The following is a 23,361-nucleotide window of genomic DNA, read 5'->3' as shown; positions in this document are numbered from 1 at the left end:
GGTACGGTCTATCAAAGTGTAAGTGGCTGGGTGGCAGTCCATCAACGCGTAAGAGGCCGGGTGGCGGTCCAGCACAAGGTCCTTATGTGGCCAGGGTGATGACCGGTGGGGGATTCATCCATCTACTAGTAGAAAAGGTTACTTATTGGTATCTTTGCCTGATCAGCAAGATATCTGGTTTATGCCAAAATTCTTTTCCTTTCCAAAATTCATTGGATGTTTCAAACTCTGTTCATACTTTACATAACAGAGGTTCCAGGAAATGTTTAAGAGATATATATGTGGATATATATATATCGGGACTAAATAAAGTATCTCGTAACTTTATTTCATTCAATAATATTTCAAAGATTGAATCTATTCAAGTCTTATCTTGTGGTCTCATCAGTGGGATGAACTTTTGAAACTAATTATAACTGGAACGGTGGTAGTTCAAGTAGTATTTGGGAAAGATATAAGTATATTGGGGTATCTTGTAACTTCATCTTTTAAACTTATATCTAATTAATAATTGTCTTATGAATGACAAAGATTTTCAGAAAAACGTTGAGACAAGGTTAGATATATGAGATCACCTTGCAACGATATTTTTTTTATATACAGTTATACACTGGGACTTTGTGTATATTATGCATGGAAGAGGACTTCCAATATTTTGAAAAGTATATATGTATATATATATATATACTGAATATTTTGCGACTTCATCGCATTAAGTTATCAACTTGGTTCATTTCTTTTGACCAAGACTTTCGTGAGTATTATGAGTAGGTTCATATATTGTTAATCATTATACATATTATTTTGGTGGGCTTGCTGCTCACCCTTACTTTCTTCTTTCATCACACAACATCAGATAGATAAGATGAACAGGACCAAGCTCCCAATTCGCGAGCGGATAGGAAGCGTTCCGCAGCTTCCTATAGGCATTGAAGTCACTGTAGCTGAGGTAGGGAACTACCAATAGACTAGGCTTCAACTTTTGATGTACCAGATTTATGTATATTTATGAATTGAAATAATGGCAATGAAATGTAAATTTATTCAGAACCCTTTTAAGGTGTATTAGCAGATAATTGTGGAATAAAATGACTTGTGGTTATTATTGGATGTTCATCTCTGAGACTATAACGTGTGGTGTGTGTGTTTATTGTGGGGTCACAGTACAGAGTAGTTGAGTAATTATTAAGATTGGGTGTTAATAAGGGAAATGGAACTCGTGACAACCCGAATCCCCGACCCCGGATTTGGGGGTGTTACAGAAGTGGTATCAGAGCTAAGCGTTATAAACCTCAGAGATGATGGGACGTTAAGATAATAAGTTCACTAAGATAATAAGAACTCTTGCCAAGTTCATAGTCGGGCTACCTAACGTAGCACTGACAGTTAAAACCCTTATGGGAACCCTTATAAGTATCTTGATAGTATCATAGTTCGTTCTCGTATAGGGCAGCGGGGCACCGAACCTTGAGGTTCAGGAGCATCAACATGAGGATGTTTTATTACAAGTTGGAGATCAAATTGTGAATCCGATGGAGTACCCTAATGATGGACCGGATGAGGTTCAGATAGAGAATGTTGCGGTTGAGGATGTTATTCCGGAAAGGATTGTGGCTGAGGAGGATCTCATGGAGGATCCTGATGAGAATGAAGAGAGGACCGCTGAGGAACAGATGACCGTAGTCAGGGCGACTACCAGAGCAAGAATGGCCGCGAGGGTGGCAATAGAGGATGAAGAATTACCAAGGGCACAAAGGTTAATGAGGGCAGAAGAAGTGGGGCCTTCCACGACCCCAATTATACCAGTATCAGACCCTCTTCCAGAGGCTCCTGTAGACATCCATGAGGTTCCACCAATTCCTGTTCCCTCCCCTGTACAGAGCCCAACACATACTGAGGAAATGCCACCTTTATCCCCTGCACCATTGTCACCTGAGACCGTGCTTGGTTATCCATTTGGATCTCCTGGGTCTGCACCACCTGCACCCCATGGACTGCTAGATGCTACCACTCAGGCTTCTCTTATCGCTGATTATCATATGACTTTGGGTGGCCTGTCAGAGGCCCGAAATGTTAGGAGTGATCTGTTGGATCGACTTACTGCACCAAGGATTGAGGGTGGGATACTTCCGGCAGGATTAGCGTATAGCATGGAAAGGATTGAGGCTACCACCCGTGTTACAGCTAGAGGCCATCTTGAGGGTCAGGTTGATCCAGCTCTACTTGCGACTATCTTAGACCTCATCACCTCTGTGATGGAGCAGGTTAGGGATGTCGTGCGTGCTCGCATCTCTTAATCCACGGTAGTGTGCAGAGCCAGAGCAATCAAACAAGGGTTTCATGTAGCACCGCTTTTGGAGGATTAGCCTAAGTTATGAATGATTAGTTTTAATGACGAGATGACTATCTATGGTAGTACTTTTGGGATAGGAGCGATAAGTTCATATGATGTAATCCTCTTTAATATGTTCAGTTGTTGTACCCTCGAACAAATGGTTATGTATATATTCGTTAATTTCAGTTCAGATCAGTTTGTTTGTGATAAAATCACATTGTTAATTGCTCTATTAACACTTAAGAGAGTGTCATGAAGTTTATCGAACTTGAGAATTCATAATTTGCAATCGTGCAAGGACTAAACGAGGGGAAGACTTAAGCAAAGTAAGTAAGACAAATATCCGGAGATTCTCAAAATTTTCCAAGTAATATGCCCCCACAAGGAATAAGATTAGGGGCAAACCTCGAATGTGATAATCAGGGAGGTCGCAATTAAGATATAAAGAATCCGGAATATAATAAAGTGGAAAATGAAGATTTTAAATTAAAAGATGACCCCAATTATGGGGAGTAGGAAGAAATATTTAGACTAAGACAACAGAAGTCGAGCGAGATAAGGAGACCCGAGACGGTACTCCTATACGGAAATTCATGAACCTGTCTAAACAGAACTTATATTTTATTCCCAACCACCACCTTGAGGAAACAATGTGGTGTGAAATTCTTTCAGGACCTCTAAGTCGCTAAGCTCTCAGAGTTCCAAGGAACAAGCTGACCCAGTCGAGGCAAGAGCCTGGCTAAAGAAAATATAGGAATCATTTGAGATTCTAAATGATTGACGAATCACAAAAGACTGTTTTTATCACTTACCCTCCTAAGAGAGAGACCACCCGCTGGTGAAAGACCAAGGAAGGCACGGAGCAAGAGATTATAATAAACTGATTTAAGTTCTGTCAATTGTTTTCAGGAAAGTACTTCCCAAGGTTATAGAGATAGAGTAAAAGCTTTAGAGCCAGAACAAAGGCAGACGAGTATGATGAATTATGAATCTAAGTTGTAAAAGTTGTCAAGATTCGTTCTAAGGACAAGAATCCAGAATGACGGGATGTTTGAAATCAATGCTTATGTTGTGTTGGTTCATGAAATAATGATAAGAGAAAGGGAAATAAAAAGGAACTGAAGTGGAAAGGGATATAAAGGCAAAAGAGTTTGAGGTATGATAAGGGAGTCGGGTATGAGGAAACCCTAAAGACTCATAGCAATAGAAATAGAAAAGTATGTAATCGTCAGGATGATGATGATCCACCATGAGTTAAAATTGATGGTTGAAGGCATAAGAGATACATATATTGTACCCCCTTTAAGTTGGGAGGATTCGAGGAAACCTTGAAATAGTTCGAAGGATAAATAATGAGACGCGGATAGACTGAGGAGACAAGGAAGTAAGAAATTAGGAAAAATTGGATGAAGGAAGTGACCTTCAAGAATGTGAAGTGTAAGACCGGTGGCTCGATACCCAGAAAGGGAGACGCCAGGTATGAAAGGTATCCCAACATTGAGGTGACTGTTGAGATAAACAACAAAAGTAAATAAGGAATTATTAAGAAGAAGTTCACGTTGAACATGACCAATATCTTCCAGAATATCCATGTTATCATTACCAAATCAGGAAAGAAAAGCGGATGACCATTGTTATCTTTTGGAGGCCATATGGATTGACCTCAATTTGAATAAGGATGCTATTATGAAGTTAGGTATAGACTATCGAGGTGGGAATGATGAATAAGATAATCTATCAAGGATATATGACTTGATTTATCCATGGAAGGAGGCAGGTACCTTTTAAAGGTGGAATTAAGGATAGAACATCGGTAACTTAAAATGAATCCTCGGGGAATGCATAAAAGTTAGAATTTCACCCTTAATAGGGATAGTGTGAGTTTTGACAGTATAAATTGGAAATGATTAAGGTAATAACAACCTTTAAGAATCAGTGGAGAAATTTTTCAGAAGTATATAGACAATGATTCTGGTATTATTAAATGGTATCTTGATATGCCCTGTATCTAGGGAATACAGGAGGAACGATTGAAGGATAACCTTAGAGGTTTTACAAGGAGAAAGGTAATATTCAAAATTCTCAAGAATAGAAATGTTGATAAAGGAAATATGACGTAATTATAATGTTGCCAAGTGGGGCACGTGTTAAACCACGAGAAGGTATGGATCGAACCAGTAATGGTCGAAATTGTTCAGGGCAATTAGGACTTAAGATAAAAGATGTTCTAAGTATGATTGAGAGTCAATCTTGACAGTGATTAGCCTCTAAAGACTGAGGCAATAACTTATGGAAAAATGGTGATATTGTTTTTTATTTACTCATCAGATATTAAAGAAAAGCATTTTCACATAAGCTGTGATTGAAATAAGGTAGAAAATTTATTTGGAGGTGGTTAAAATGACATTGAATATAAGGAAATTTTACTATCAGGAAAGGCCAAAGAGGTGGCCGACACTTTAAAGGTAAGTGGATAATTATAGGCGCGTGTGCCAAAAGAATACAGTGATGATGGTTAAAACTGTGAAGGTTGTATTATGGTTTGGAAGATTGACATTCCTTCTGATGACTGTGCAATACCCAACCGTAATAGTAGTTGGTAAAGGTATAATTCGTGTAATCGCCATGAACGGGCTATCTATCTTAGAAGGTCCTATCTTGAGATAAGCCAGGACCATGTTTCAAAAAGGACTAGACGAACCTTTGAGTAAGTCTTCTATTTAAGGCATATGATTTAGAATGGTATTAACCTGCTATCGTTGCTTTGATTGAAACTCTTCTGCAATTTTATCTGCTTTATGTCATGTATGCATGTCAGGATCAGGAGTGTTCTTCATGAATCAGGAATGGTGATTATGTTACCTCCTTAGAATGATTTGATACGACATGTATGGACTCCGTATGGTTAGATATTAAGATTTTATGGAAAAGTGATTACAACCATGAGAGTTGTATTGGAATGGGTGTTGAGATTGAGTACCACTAATCGGGTCGTGGTAGTGTATAAGTTATCATTGATAGACTAATTAAGTAGAGTATCTACCTATTGTATATTTATTCTACTTATCAATAGAGAGTCGTATTACTATACGAGGAAGGTTGCAGTGCAAGCATAGAATTTTAGTAACGGTGATGTCTGGAATGAAAACCCAGATTCGATTTTCGATGTCGAGGGAGTTTCAAAGGTGATTGTGAATAAGCTCGAGGAAGAGCATGGGTCCATAGAATGATGAACGGAATAGCAAAAAATATTTAAGCATGCAAAATGCGATGCGATAATACTTGATGTTGATATAAATACATATGTTTTGTTCTCCTATGACAAACCTCTATAGTTCAGAGGTAGGTTCCAAGCCAGATATTTTGTGGCAGTATATTTTTTTTCATATATACAATTCTCTTCAATTTGTTCTTTTCTCTTCTTTTCATTTCATGTAAACTGAGAAGAACAACCCTTCCAGAAGGGGAGGTATTGCCGAATGACTATCTATCTGTGTGATAGAAGCCGAGTAGGATACCATCTATTGTTTAATTGCTTGTCAAGTACTAAAGGCTGGCCACCTTCTGTACTAACTATGCGATATAACAAGTGTTCATAATCATAGTGATCTCTCAATAAATTCCTTTACTTCTATCTAATTGATCAAACTTTGGGAAATAGAAACAGCTGAAAAAGGATAATAAAATTGTGATAGTATTCGGGATGGGAACACATTCGTGATACTAAGGTTGACGTGGTTATTAAAAGGTTATAGAACGCTAACGAGCAAAAGTATAACCAGTATAATATTAGGAACGGAAGGTAATAACGATTACGAACTGGAAAAGAATGGGTATTGAGAAGCAAAAGCTATAATGTTAGAAGCTATGATGAGAGTCTGTGCAACAGACTTGAAAGAAATTGGAATGATCACTTAACACGGATTTAGTTTTCTTACGACAATAGATCACATGTCATTATCGAGATGTCGCCTTATGAGATCCTTGAGGGAAGACAATATCGATCTTCCTTATATTAGGATGAAGTTGTAGAGCGCAAGATGCTCGGACCCGCAGTAGTCCAAAGGACCAAGGATATAATAGATCTAACCAGAGGACGGCTGGTAGTAACCCAAGATGGATATAAGAGGTATGCTGATTTGACTCAAAAAGGGCAAAGAGTATGAAATAGAGGGCCTAGTAATGTTATAGGTATCCCCTTGGAAACCCTTGGAAAGGATTGATGAGGTTCGGAAAGAAAGGAAAGCTAAGTCTACAATTTGTTGGACCCTTGGATATATTAAGACGTTTGGGAAGTTAGCATATGAGCTAGCCCTACCCCCGAACCTGTAGCAAGTTCATAACGTGTTCCACGTATCAATGTTAAGGAAGTATAATTCGGATGCCAGATAAATAGGGGCATAGGAGCGCATAGACATGCAACCAGATGTAACCTTTATGGAGCAACCAGGAAGGGTATAGATTAAGAAGGAACAAGTGCTTAGGAGAGGGGTTATCAAACTAGTCAGAGTTTGATGGTAGAACCACAACGTGGGAAAATTTACTTGAGAGTTAGAAAGTGCAATGCTAAGAAAGTATCCCTATTCATTTTTATCTGATTCCGGGACGGAATCCTTTTAAGGAGGGGAGATTGTAATAACCCCAATTTTTGGGAAATTTTTGAAACCCTTATGAATAGTGTTTTTGCTGAATGAGAAAACTTTTCATGCCACACTATGTAGGGGTTCTGATATGGATATTCTGAGATTTTATTAATACTTTATATGGGATATAAGTGTATGTAAAGATCGTCAGAATCCAAATCCGAACACTTTGATTTTTCCCGGAAATCCACTACATACGGAAAGAATTGAGAAAAAAGGTAACAGGATAAAAAGGATTTAAATTAAAGGATTATAGGAGAGGATCATAAAAGGAATATAATATATTGAGAAAGGTTAAGGGAACCTAAGTAATAAGATCCCGGGTATGATCCCTCAAACGATAAACGAGAACGAAAGATAAGCGAACCGTAAAACAAATAAGTGACCAAGAGACAAGCTTGTACAAGAAGCCAATGATTGTGACATCATCAAACCACAAGGTGTGGATAAGTGGAATCATTATGACATGTGCAAGGTGACATAGGCATGACAAAAAAGGAAGGAATTGTTGGATGATTGTAAACCACACAAAGTTCAAGATTAGAAGGGTAATTAACCAAAAACAAAACCAAAACAACCTAGCTAGCCAAAACAAATCAAAGCAAACACAAAATTTTTCATTCTTCAACATTGCTCTCGGCTTTTCATCTTTTTCAAAGGAAGAAAAATCAAAAATCAAGTTCCAAGCATTGTTAAATCACAAGGTAATTATCTAAGCTTCCTTGTACATAGATATGGATATGCTATAAGTTTAAGCTCCTAATTCCTTCACAATCTCTTCCAATAAATCAAGGAAGAAGATGGTGAATAGTAACCTTCAAGAAATAACTTTAGTTTTCTTGAATTTTTATGAAAGATTAAGGTTATACAAGCAAGGATCAAGGTTCTTTAGGCATTCAAAGCTCTTGTGTTGTGTTAAAAAGCTTCAAGGAAGGTATAATCTCTTAACCAAGCTTTGTTATTGAATGTTAAGAGCATAATATGAGTATTTTAGTTCATGAGAGGCTTGATGGTTGTGTATGTAGAGATTAGTGAGTTTTGGGATGTTGTTGGAGTGGTAAATGTTGTTGTTTTGATTAAAAGAATGTAGTATAGTTAAATTCAAGCTTAGGCATAAGTATGAATGTTAAAATTTAATTGGTTGGGGTTGTTATGATGTGATAAGGATGGATGTTGGTTGTATGTTGGATTGAGGTTGAATTGGGTTGGTTTTGAACGGTTTTAAATTGGGAAATCGCGTAAACATAGCCGTCGTAACGTCCGATTTTCTTTAGACTGTTTTTGTGCATAACATTAGGACCCGAGAACCCCCTGCTAGATTATGACCATTGCCATTTTTAGATAGTTCGTGTTACGAGCTTCGTTTTGATATGTAGTTCGTTCGATTCCGATGCACGGTTTAGGAGAAACGACCGTTTCAAGTAATGACGTTTCGCGAACGAAACTTTTCCCCTCGCCTTACTTTGAAACATAGGTTAAAGACCAAAAAGGGTTAATTAATGTATGAAACATTTATGGTAAGTGTGTTAGGCAGTTGGTAAGACACTCGCGAAGGAATCGCATTAAAACTCGTAAAGGTTAAATTATTAAAAAATGGTGGAGCCGAGGGTACTCGAGTGACTTAAGAGAATCAATAAGCGCAGAATAAGCGTTAGAGTCTAAGTTAGTTAAAGTATAGATTTACAAGTGACTTTGGTTTAATTCCAACTTACTTGTTGTTTATAGGTTACCAAACTCGTCCCGAGCCTTTTATCACCCCAAGTCGCTAAGGCAAGTTTTCTACCCGTTATACTGTTGTTGTGATGTATATATGTATATGCATTATCTTGCGATAGATGCATGTTGGTTAATTAGAAAATGTTGTGATATATTAAGCATGCTGATATGGTATATATATATATGCATGCCTGTCTCATATTCTTGAGTTATATATCTGTTGGTTCAGTTGATAATACCTATGCTAGAGGATAGCGGTAACTTGCATATACCCTTAGTATAGGGACCCAAAGGTGAAAATATTTTCTAAAACCGGGAGTCGAGGATCCCGAGTAGATTTTGTATATATGGATATATATATATATATATATATATATTTATATATATATATGGTTATAGTTTTCCAAACTATTAATCGAATAAGGTTTATTCGATAACTTTAACTTTATTTTATTATTGAATATTATTTCGAATATTATTCGAGGGCTTATGACTCCTTTATATTATTATTGAATATTACTTGGATATTCAATCGAGGATGTATGACTCCTTTATTTTATTATTGAATATTATTTCGAATATTATTCGAGGGCTTATGACTCCTTTATATTATTATTGAATATTACTTGGGTATTCAATCGAGGATGTATGACTCCCTTATTTTATGAATATTATTTATAATATTCATTCGAGGTATTATGACTCCGCTTATTACTGAAATATATTCTTTATTTTATTAAAGAATAAGGTGTCAATAATCAAACTTATTTTCGATTATTCAAATAAAGATAATACTTTCATAAGTGTATCTTTGGTTATTTAATACTCGTTTCAAGTATAAGTTTTAATACTTCTACTGCAATTATTTTTATAAAGATAATTCTTTGTGGGAATATTATTTAAATAATAATATTCAGATATTTTCTAATATATCGGGACTGATTTATTTCATTAAATCAGTTTTACTCCAAACACTCTTTAAAGTGTTTTCGAGTCTTCAAAATGATTTTTAAAATCTAGAGCGGATCCCAAAACTCATTTTTATATTTAAGATCTTCCTTTTAAGGGGATTTAAATACTCGCTCAAAACCTGAGGGATCCGGCTCTATGGTGTATTTTATATTCGCAACAAGGTTGCTGTTTTGATAAATGAATTGATTACTTGCCCAATGTTCGGGAAGTAAGCCCATCTAATTGAGTCGGCATAAGCGACAGGCCAGGGTACGGTCTATCAAAGTGTAAGTGGCTGGGTGGCAGTCCATCAACGTGTAAGAGGCCGGGTGGCGGTCCAGCACAAGGTCCTTATGTGGCCAGGGTGATGACCGGTGGGGGATTCATCCATCTACTAGTAGAAAAGGTTACTTATTGGTATCTTTGCCTGATCAGCAAGATATCTGGTTTATGCCAAAATTCTTTTCCTTTCCAAAATTCATTGGATGTTTCAAACTCTGTTCATACTTTACATAACAGAGGTTCCAGGAAATGTTTAAGAGATATATATGTGGATATATATATATCGGGACTAAATAAAGTATCTCGTAACTTTATTTCATTCAATAATATTTCAAAGATTGAATCTATTCAAGTCTTATCTTGTGGTCTCATCAGTGGGATGAACTTTTGAAACTAATTATAACTTGAACGGTGGTAGTTCAAGTAGTATTTGGGAAAGATATAAGTATATTGGGGTATCTTGTAACTTCATCTTTTAAACTTATATCTAATTAATAATTGTCTTATGACTGACAAAGATTTTCAGAAAAATGTTGAGACAAGGTTAGATATATGAGATCACCTTGCAACGATATTTTTTTTATATACAGTTATACACTGGGACTTTGTGTATATTATGCATGGAAGAGGACTTCCAATATTTTGAAAAGTATATATGTATATATATATATACTGAATATTTTGCGACTTCATCGCATTAAGTTATCAACTTGGTTCATTTCTTTTGACCAAGACTTTCGTGAGTATTATGAGTAGGTTCATATATTGTTAATCATTATACATATTATTTTGGTGGGCTTGCTGCTCACCCTTGCTTTCTTCTTTCATCACACAACATCAGATAGATAAGATGAACAGGACCAAGCTCCCAATTCGCGAGCGGATAGGAAGCGTTCTGCAGCTTCCTATAGGCATTGAAGTCACTGTAGCTGAGGTAGGGAACTACCAATAGACTAGGCTTCAACTTTTGATGTACCAGATTTATGTATATTTATGAATTAAAATAATGGCAATGAAATGTAAATTTATTCAGAACCCTTTTAAGGTGTATTAGCAGATAATTGTGGAATAAAATGACTTGTGGTTATTTTTGGATGTTCATCTCTGAGACTATAACGTGTGGTGTGTGTGTTTATTGTGGGGTCACAGTATAGAGTAGTTGAGTAATTATTAAGATTGGGTGTTAATAAGGGAAATGGAACTCGTGACAACCCGGATCCCCGACCCCGGATTTGGGGGTGTTACACTTGCCACCATATATTGATACAATTAATAGTTAACATCATGAACAAGCAATATCACATCCTTTAACCACGACTTGGTACCATTTTCCTACGAGTCAAATTTAGGCCACATTTCAGCTCTCATATATCATGTAAGTGACTTCCCTCATATTAGAGCCACTTTGCACCCTATAAGAGTCATTTTCCACCATATATTTGAACAATTAATATATTAACATCATATACATCCAATTTGACATCCATGCAAGTCACTTTTCACCATATTAGAGTCTCTTTACTTCCTATAGTAGTTATTTTCCTCCATATATTTGTACAATTAATATGCTAACATCATATACATCCAATTTGACATCTTTTAACCACCTCTTCGTATCCCATTCCTATGAGTCAATTTTGGGCCACATTTTGGCTCTAATCAATCATGTATGTGACTTCCCACAATATTAGAGTCACTTTGCACCCTATAAGCGTCAGTTTCCACCATATATTTGTACAATTAACAAGTTAACATCATATACATCCAGTTTGAAATCCTTTTACCACCTCTTAATGACAGTTTCATACAAGTCAATTTTGTTCCACATTTTGGCTTTAATCAACCAAGTAAGTCTCTATTCACCATATTAGAGTCACTATGCACCGTAAAAGAGTCACTTGCCACCATATGTTGATACAAATAATAGTTAACATCATGAATATGCAAAATGACATCCTTTAACCACCTCTTGGTACCCTTTTCGTACGAGTCAATTTTGGACCACATTTTGGCTCTAATCAATCATGTAAGTGACTTCACATCATATTAGAGTACTTTCGCATCATATAAGAGACATTTTCCACTATATATTTGTACAATTAACATGTTAACATCATATATATCCAATTTGACATCCTTTTACCAACTCTTAGTGCCACTTTCATACAAGTCAATTTTGTTCCACATTTTGGCTCTAATCGACCATGTAAGTCACTTTTTACCATATTAGAGTCACTTTGGACCCTATAAGAGTCACTTTGCACCCTATATTTGTACAATTAACATGCAAACATGATATACATCAAATTTGACATCCTTTTATCACCTTTTAGTGCCCCTTTCATACAAGTCAATTATGTTCCACATTTTGGCTCTAATCAACCATGTAAGTCACTTTTCACTATGTTAGAGTCACTTTGCACCCTATATTTGTACAATAAACATGTTAACATCATATACATCAAATTTGACATCCTTTTACCACCTCTTAGTGCCACTTTCATACAAGTCAATTTTGTTCCACATTTTGGCTCTAATCAACCATGTAAGTCACTTTTCACAATAATAGAGTCCCTTTGCACCCTATAAGAGTCACTTTCCACCATATATTTGTACTATTGACATTTTAACATCATATACATCCAATTTGACATCCTTTTACCATCTCTTAGTGCCACTATCATACAAGTCAAAAAATTGTTCACGTTTTGGCCCTAATCAACCATGCAAGTGACTTTTCTCCTTATTAGAGTCACTTTGCACCCTATAAGAGTCACTTGCCATCATATATTGATACAATTAATAGTTAACATCATGAACACGGAATATCACATCCTTTAACCACGTCTTGGTACCCTTTTCCTACGAGTTAAATTTAGGCCACATTTTAGCTCTCATCTATCATGTAAGTGACTTCCCTTAATATTAGAGCCACTTTGCACCCTATAAGAGTCATTTTCCACCATATATTTGAACAATTAATATATTAACATCATATACTTCCAATTTGACATCCATGCAAGTCACTTTTCATCATATTAGAGTCTCATTACTTCCTATAGTAGTTATTTTCCACCATATATTTGTACAATTAATATGTTAACATCATATACATCCAATTTGACATCTTTTAACCACCTCTTGGTATCCCTTTCCTATGAGTCAATTTTGGGCCACATTTTGGCTCTAATCAATCATGTATGTGACTTCCCACCATATTAGAGTCACTTTGCACCCTATATGCGTCACTTTCCACCATATATTTGTACAAATAACATGTTAACATCATATACATCCAGTTGGACATCCTTTTACCACCTCTTAGTGATAGTTTCATACAAGTCAATTTTGTTCCACATTTTGGCTTTAATCAACCAAGTAAGTCAATTTTCACCATATTAGAGTCACTTTGGACCCTATAAGAGTCACTTGCCACCATATGTTGATACAAATAATAGTTAACATCATGAACATGCCAAATGACATCCTTTACCCACCTCTGGTACCCCTTTCGTACTAGTCAATTTTGGACCATATTTTGGCTCTCTAATCAATCATGTAAGTGACTTCACATCATATTAGAGTCACTTTGCATCCTATAAGAGACATTTTCCACTATATATTTGTACAATTAACATGTTAACATCATATACATCGAATTTGACATCCTTTTACCAACTCTTAGTGCCACTTTCATACAAGTCAATTTTGTTCCACATTTTGGCTCTAATCAACCATGTAAGTCACTTTTCAACATATTAGAGTCACTTTGGACCCTATAAGAGTCATTTTCCACCATATATTTGTACAATTAATATGTTAACATCATATACATCCAATTTGACATCCATGCAAGTCACTTCTCACCATATTAGAGTCACTTTACTTCCTATAGTAGTTATTTTCCACCATATATTTGTACAATTAACATGTTAACATCATATACATCCAACTTGACATCCTTTAACCACCTCTTGGTATCCCTATCCTATGAGTCAATTTTGGGCCACATTTTGGCTCTAATCAATCATTTAAGCGACTTCCCACCATATTAGAGTCACTTTGCACCCTATAAAAGTCACTTTCCACCATATATTTGTACAATTAACATGTTAACATCATATACATCCAATTTGACATCCTTTTACCACCTCTTAGTGACAGTTTCATACAAGTCAATTTTGTTCCACATTTTGGCTTTAATAAACCAAGTAAGTCTCTTTTCACCATATTAGAGTCACTATGCACCCTATAAGACTCACTTGCCACCATATGTTGATACAAATAATAGTTAACATCATGAACATGCAAAATGACATTCTTTAACCACCTCTTGGTACCCCTTTCGTACGAGTCAATTTTGGACCACATTTTGGCTCTAATCAATCATGTAAGTTACTTCACATCATATTAGAGTCACTTTGCATCATATAAGAGACATTTTCCACTATATATTTGTACAATAAATATGTTAACATCATATATATCCAATTTGACATCCTTTTACCAACTCTTAGTGCCACTTTCATACAAGTCAATTTTGTTCCACATTTTGGCTCTAATCAACCATGTAAGTCACTTTTCACCATATTAGAGTCACTTTGGACCCTATAAGAGTCACTTTGCACCCTATATTTGTACAATTAACATGTAAACATCATATACATCAAATTTGACATCCTTTTATCACCTTTTAGTGCCCCTTTCATACAAGTCAATTATGTTCCACATTTTGGCTCTATTCAACCCTGTAAGTCACTTTTCACTATGTTAGAGTCACTTTGCACCCTATATTTGTACAATAAACATGTTAACATCATATACATCAAATTTGACATCCTTTTACCACCTCTTAGTGCCCCTTTCATACAAGTCAATTTTGTTCCACATTTTGGCTCTAATCAATCATGTAAGTCACTTTTCACAATATTAGAGTCCCTTTGCACCCTATAAGAGTTACTTTCCACCATATATTTGTACTATTGACATTTTAACATCATATACATCCAATTTGACATCCTTTTACCACCTCTTAGTGCCACTTTCATACAAGTCAAAAAATTGTTCATATTTTGGCCCTAATCAACAATGCAAGTGACTTTTCTCCTTATTAGAGTCACTTTGCACCCTATAAGAGTCACTTGCCACCATATATTGATACAATTAATATTTAACATCATGAACATTCAATATCACATCCTTTAACCACATCTTGGTACCCCTTTCCTACGAGTCAAATTTGGCCACATTTTAGCTCTCATCTATCATCTTTGTGAGTTCCCATCATATTAGAGCCACTTTGCACCCTTTAAGAGTCATTTTCCACCATATATTTGAACAATTAATATATTAACATCATATACATCCAATTTGATATCCATGCAAGTCACTTTTCACTATATTAGTATCTCTTTACTTCCTATAGTAGTTATTTTCCACCATATATTTGTATAATTAATATGTTAACATCATATACATCCAATTTGACATCTTTTAACCACCTCTTGGTATCCCTTTCCTACGAGTCAATTTTGGGCCACATTTCGGCTCTAATCAATCATGTATGTGACTTCCCACCATATTAGAGTCACTTTGCACCCTATAAGCATCACTTTCCACCATATATTTGTACAAATAATATGTTAACATTATATACATCCAGTTTGACATCCTTTTACCACCTCTTAGTGATAGTTTCATACAAGTCAATTTTGTTCCACATTTTGGCTTTAATCAACCAAGTAAGTCAATTTTCACCATATTAGAGTCACTTTGGACCCTATAAGAGTCACTTGCCCCCATATGTTGATACAAATAATAATTAACATCATGAACATGCCAAATGACATCCTTTAACCACCTCTCGGTACCCCTTTCGTACGAGTCAATTTTGGACCATATTTTGGCTCTAATCAATCATGTAAGTGACTGCACATAATATTAGAGTCACTTTACATCCAATAAGAGACATTTTCCACTATATATTTGTACCATTAACATGTTAACATCATATACATCCAATTTGACTTCCTTTTACCAACTCTTAGTGCCACTTTCATACAAGTCAATTTTGTTCCACATTTTGGCTCTAATCAACCATGTAAGTCACTCTTCGCCATATTATAGTCACTTTGGACCCTATAAGAGTCATTTTCCACCATATATTTGTACAATTAATATGTTAAAATCATATACATCCAATTTGACATCCATGCAAGTCACTTTTCACCATATTAGAGTCACTTTACTTCCTATAGTAGTTATTTTCCACCATAAATTTGTACAATTAACATGTTAACATCATATACATCCAATTTGACATCCTTTAACCACCTTTTGGTATCCCTTTCCTATGAGTCAATTTTGGGCCACAGTTTGGCTCTAATCAATCATTTAAGTGACTTCCCACCATATTAGAGTCACTTTGGACCCTATAAGAGTCATTTTCCACCATATATTTGTAAAATTAATATGTTAACATCATATACATCATATTTGACATCGTTTTACCACCTTTTAGTGTCAGTTTCATACAAATCAATTATGTTCTACATTTTGGCTCTAATCAACCATGTAAGTCACTTTTCATTATGTAAGAGTCACTTTGCACCCTATATTTGTACAATAAACATGTTAACATCATATACATCAAATTTGACATCCTTTTACCACCTCTTAGTGCCACTTTCATACAAGTCAATTTTGTTCCACATTTTGGCTCTAATCAACCATGTAAGTCACTTTTCACAATATTGGAGTCCCTTTGCACCCTATAAGAGTCACTTTCCACCATATATTTGTACAATTAACATGTTAACATCATATACATCCAATTTGACATCCTTTTACCACCTCTTAGTGCCACTTTCATACAAGTCAAAAAATTGTTCCACATTTTGGCTCTAATCAACCATGCAAGTAACTTTTCACCATATTAGAGTCACTTTGCAGCCTATAAGAGTCACTTGCCACCATATATTGATACAATTAATAGTTAACATAATGAACATACAATATGACATCCTTTAACCACCTTTTCGTACCCCTTTCCTACGAGTCAAATTTGGGCCACATTTTAGCTCTCATCTATCATGTAAGTGACTTCCCATCATATTATAGTCACTCTGCACCCTATAAGAGTCATTTTCCACCATATATTTGTACAATTAATATGTTAACATCATATACATCCAATTTGACATCCATGCAAGTCACTTTTCACCATATTAGAGTCACTTTGCACACCTTCTTATGAAAATAATTCTTTAAGGGATTTTATTATCCTACGAATACCTTAATAGTAAACCCAGCACTTAGGCTTGGGTTACGGTACTGCATCATAATTCCAATTGGAAGAATAGGACATTCGTTGGAGCCACCGCATACGATGATCAGTCGTACTGCGATAAAGTAACCTTTTCTACTAGTAGTAGGACGACATATTCGTATCCCGGTTATCACCCTAGCCGCATACGGGCTATGTGTCCTCATTACGGGTATACACACACTTCGCAGGTCCTTGGGTACATGTTGTACCGTATTCTATGGTATGAGTAGTCTATCCAATACATGAAGTACTTGGATCCTACCCCTGCCTTGTCCTTTAGGAGATCCTATCATATCTCGAGAACTCGAACAACATTGAAGTTCCCCCAAGCGTTTTGCTTGTTGATAGGCATAACTTTACTTCATATATATATATATATATGTACTTCCGAAAGTTTTCGGAGGAAGTACTAGGGATGTGAGTTGACCGTTGTCAACAGATAATTAAATGAGGGGGGAGTTTCTCTTTGAAACTATATTCAAAAATAAGTCGAGATAATATTCTCCGACGATCTGAAATTATTCGAATGATTTTCCGAAAATGAGAAAGTATTTTAAATCAGGATCTATGATTTTTAAATCATAAATAAACCCTTTAATGAATAATAAATAATTAAATTATAATCGATAAATAATTAAACCTCGAATGAGTTTACTTTCGAAAAGAATATTTAAAATAATATTCCTCAACTAGTTTATGTCTACGTAATTAATAATCTTTAATGTTTAATCGGGTTTGAAATAAATAATCGTTGGAGTATACTTCTCCCATAATAAAGGAATAGGTATATAATATTTATTACTCGAACAATAAAATATAGTTGAGGAAATATGATTGTTGGGTAATCATTTAATAAAAGTTCGAGGTATTTTAATGTTTCGTAAGTGGACGTTAAGTCCCTTTAAAACGTACTATTATGGACTTGTAATCGTCCTATAATATCACCGGAATGAATCCCGGGTTTTTATCTTGAAATCCCGACCGACTCTCGGTCTTATTATAATACTTTATGCTTATAGCGGAATTAAACATTTCACGATATATACTTATCGTACAACATCGCTATATCATACAAAATTTTTTTTAATGACTACGTATCATGGCAAACATGGTACTCATGCAATGATAATAAAACAATCCTTTCACAACACAACAATAAATGGAGTTGGGTTCGTAAACTTGCCTGGGTATCTCTGTGACGGCCTCAACCCCGGGGTCAGGAGTTGACGTCACTAAACACAATTACCAAAAATATAAACAACACGATTATTATTAAAATATACTAACTTGACCCCAAACCAAGATCCGATCCAGGTTCAAGTATAATTCAGGTTCTCATTATTACAAACTCTTTATTCAACATCTAACACACTCTAACTTTATTCAGCAAGTGATCAGACCTCATGGCCTGGTACAAACTACCTCAGAGGAGCCGGGTCCAGTAGGGGCGGGAACATGGGTCTCTCTGACTGGTCTTCTAGGCATCTGCGAGATATACATAACAGTTGCAAGGGTGAGCATAATCGCTCAGCAGCACCAACATATGAATAACGGAATAAAAGCAGTAATGTAACAACGATAGGAACAGAGCTGTAATCATGATATCAACATTTTATAATGAAAATCAGAGATAACTGGATATCACTAACTAGCATGCTTTATCAAAACAACATAACAGTGTGCTGTATAAATACCAGAGTCCAATTTTAGCATGCTAATCACATTTATAAAACCGCTGTATCAACTACTCATGCCCTTACGGGAATCACAAATCCAAATCAGATACGTAGCGGATATGTGAAGACAGCTGATCAGGCTATCAACACCAGACGGCTTCAACTGCCATCCCATTTACCTGTTCCGGAACTCAGAGACTAGCTAGGTCTCTGACCTGCTGGACTAATTGGTTATACAGTGCGTGCAACCAAATTAGCCTCTTATGCCACCTCAATAGGCCTACTCTGGCCCCGACGTATCCCATATTTGATCGTTTTATCCAGTTTTCAAAATCGCTTGTACCTATCTCTTTTCAAAAATCAATTCTGTCACAGCACACTATTCACGACTTCTTTTCATTTTAATCACGTTTAGAGATAGGTATTTTCAGAAGTTACTTTTCCCCAAAACATAATTTTAAACAACATTTTCAAATACAGGGGATACGTAACTTAAAACGTTTCCTGTTCCATTACGAAAGTAAAACATTTAGCTATTCATATGTACTGAACCATAAAAGAATGGTCAGGGGTACTTGCCTTGCAATGCTTTACAAAACCCTAAGTAGCTTTCACGCTGACTTTAATCCTAGGAAAACTCGATCGGAATCTACAAATATAGAATACCCTAATCAGCTATACCGACATGCTTGATATCCTCAAATTCTAATAACCCAATCCGATAACCCGACTCGTATTATTATTATACACATAATCACATAATCACGTAGTCAGAATACTATTAGGGGTAACACGTATAATATAAATACGTACGTTTACAAATATATTTTTAGGAAATTTTGGCAGCAACTTCTTTATTTATAAGACGACCCGTCGATTACATTCGATGTCAACAATCACAACAACTCACATTTTATTCCCATGCCAATCCCATATTCACGTATCCATTTACGCACAATTTATTTTCGAAAACATTTTATACAAATCATTTTATTTATTTATAAAATTTAGGACTCAGCGTACCGTCCACCGTCCGCTCGTAACGAGTCATCGCGGTACGGCGACAAAATTTCGCGGGTACCCGATAAATTCTCGGGTTTCCAACGCAAAATTTCACCGATTTATCCTTAAGAATTATTCCGCACAAATAATTAATATCATGAATATTACTCAAAAATCCTGCAGAAAATAGGAAATAAAATTAAAGGCTGCAATAATCGAGCCCAACTGCAAAACTCGGTCCAACAGTAGAGGCCCAAAACAACCAGGCCCAACTGTGAAGCCCAAACCAACCCAACAGAGAACACAAGCCAAACCCGCACAACACACTGCACAGCCGCACACATTGCACAGCTGCACACACATGTGCCAACTGCTGACACGTATCTGTTAATTGGATACGTGTCAATTTCTTTTATAAGATTTTGACACGTATCCATGATATACCCGGGAACCAAAATTTCGCCCCGGAATCTGAATTTAGCGAACCCAACCATCCTTAAAATAGTTTCGAAAAATTACCAAAATAAAGTTAAAATAATATAAATATCCCGGAGTTTACAAACGTAAATTTTGAAATTTTTAAAACACTTTTTAATGTGCTCTTCTTACCCGCTTTTTAACAAATAACGAAACGACGCGTGGGTGAAACGATTCCCCAAAATTTCCAAAATATTTTTAAAATTCTCATAATATTATAAACTTCATAAAATATGAGTTTCGTAATTTTTAAAGATTTCCATAATTTAATATGGATTTTACCATTGAACACACTCAGAAAATCATTTAAAAATAAATAATTAATAAAATATTAATTTCTCAATTTTATAAAGTCCTAAAAATAATTATTGAAATAATAAAATTATAAAACCAATTTTAGAAATAACCCAAGTATTTATGGAATTATAATTACAACAAAATCACTTTTACAAGCGAAATAAAATCATATAAGTCACTAATAAATCACACAATTCAATCCCACATAACAATAAATCATAAATAATTAAATAACAATCAGTAACCACTGCCAAAATCATTACACACATTTTATTTAATTATTTAAACCTTTATTACACTTTTGAATATTAAAATACAAAGAAAAATACACGACTCGTTATATCCTTTCCCCCTTAAAAAGATTGTGTCCCCATAATCTGACTTAACTAAACAAATGAGGATATTTATCAAGCATGTATGACTCTAATTCCCAAGTAGACTCTTCTACTCGAGGATTTCTCCATAAAACTTTTACTATTGGGATCGACTTATTCCTAAGGACTCGTTCCTTACGATCTAGGATTTGGACCGGTTGTTCCACATAGGAAAAATCTGGCTGAAGCTCAATCGGTTCATATTCTATGACTTGATTCGAATTAGGGACATAGAGCTTCAACATAGACACGTGGAACACATTATGAATGTGTTGCCACTGCGGTGGTAACGCTATCTCATAAACGACCTTTCCCACTTTCTTCAAAACCTCAAAGGGTCCTATAAATCTAGGGCTAAGTTTAACACTTTTGACCAAATCGTACTAACCCTTTCCAAGGTGATACCTTTAGTAACACCAGAGCTCCCATCTCGAAGTCCATATCTTTCCTATGTAAATCTGCATATTTTCTCTGTCTATCTTGGGCTACTTCCAACCTTTTTCGAATCAACACTATGGCATCTCTGGTTTGCTGAACCAACTCAGGACCTAACACTTTCTTTTCTCCTACCTCATCCCAATACAACGGTGATCTACACTTTCGTCCATACAAAACTTCGTAAGGTGGCATCCCGATACTGACATGGTAACTGTTATTATACGAGAACTCAATCAAAGGTAGGTGTTCATCCCAATTACCCTTAAAATTCAGAACACAGACTCTCAACATATCCTCTATGGTCTGAATCGTTCTTTCATTTTGGCCATCCGTCTGAGGATGATAAGCGGTGCTCATATTCAATTGCGTTCCTAGGCACTCTTGGAATTTAGTCCAGAACCAGGAGTTAAATCTCGGGTCTCGATCTGACACTATAGAAACAGGCACTCCATGTTTGGTAACTATCTCATCCAAGTATAATTTAACTAGCTTTTCCAACGAATACCTTTCATTGATCGGAAGAAAATGCGCTAACTTAGTCAACCTATCAATGATTACCCAAATAGCATCATGATTTGCTCTCGTCTTTGGAAATCCCACTACAAAATCCATAGCAATCTCTTCCCATTTCCACTAGGGAATTTCCAAAGGTTGTAACAATCCACGCGGTCGTTGATGCTCTGCTTCCACCGTTTGACATACATGACACTTACTTACCCAATTGGCAATATCCTTCTTCATTCCGGGCCACCAAAAATTTCTCTTCAAGTCCTGGTACATCTTAGTACTACCAGGGTGGATAGAAAACCTAGAGTTATGTGCTTCATGTAATACCTCGTTCTTCAATTCTATTATATTAGGAATCCAAACTCTGGACGAAAATCTATACAAACCTTGACTATCTTTTTGAGTACACAACTCTTCTCCCGTCAAAGTATCCAACTCTTGTTCCATAACTTCTTCTTGACACCTTTTGATCTTTTCCATCGATGACGGCTGGAAAGTGACTTCATATAGTTGCTCCTGACTTTTGCTAGGTACTCGAACCTCAATCTCCATTCTTTCCAAGTCTTATGCTAATTCATCCGCAATCTTAACCATATTCAGCCTTTCTTTTCTACTCAAGGCATCAGCCACCATATTGGCTTTACCTGGGTGATAGTTAATCGAACAATCGTAGTCCTTAATCAGCTCCAACCACCTTCTCTATCTAATGTTCAAATCTTTCTGCGTGAATATGTACTTCAGGCTCTTATAGTCTGTATAAATATCATATTTTTCTCCATACAAGTAGTGACGCCATAACTTTAGAGCAAACACTATAGCCGCCAACTCAAAATCATGAACTGGATATTTCTACTCATGAGGCTTTAGCTGTCTGGAGGCATAAGCAATAACTTTATCATGTTGCATTAGCACACAACCTAATCCTTTCAAAGAAGCATTACTATAGATTACAAAGTTTCCCATCTCATCTGGAAATGCTAACACTGGAGCCGTCACTAATCTTCGTTTCAATTCCTGGAAACTCTCTTCACACTTTTTTGTCCAAACGAACTTCTCATTCTTCTTGTCAACTTGGTTAATGGGGATGCAATCTTCGAGAAATCTTTCACAAACCGTCGATAATATCCTGCTAACCTAAGAAAACTCCTTATTTTCGTTGGTGTTTTCAGTTGCTCCCACTTTGATACGGCTTCAATCTTTACTGGGTCTACTTTGATACCTTCCTTACTTACTACATGACCAAGAAACTGTACTTCTGTCAGCCAAAACTCACAATTAGAAAACTTCGCATATAATTGCTTTTCTCTTAATTTTTGAAGGGCAATCCATAGATGCG

The sequence above is a fragment of the Apium graveolens genome, chromosome 7 (genome assembly GCF_009905375.1).
Source record: "Apium graveolens cultivar Ventura chromosome 7, ASM990537v1, whole genome shotgun sequence".
NCBI classification, from domain to species: Eukaryota; Viridiplantae; Streptophyta; class Magnoliopsida; order Apiales; family Apiaceae; genus Apium; species Apium graveolens.
The sequence above is the reverse complement of the archived record's forward strand: the minus strand, read 5'-3'. Positions refer to the sequence as shown.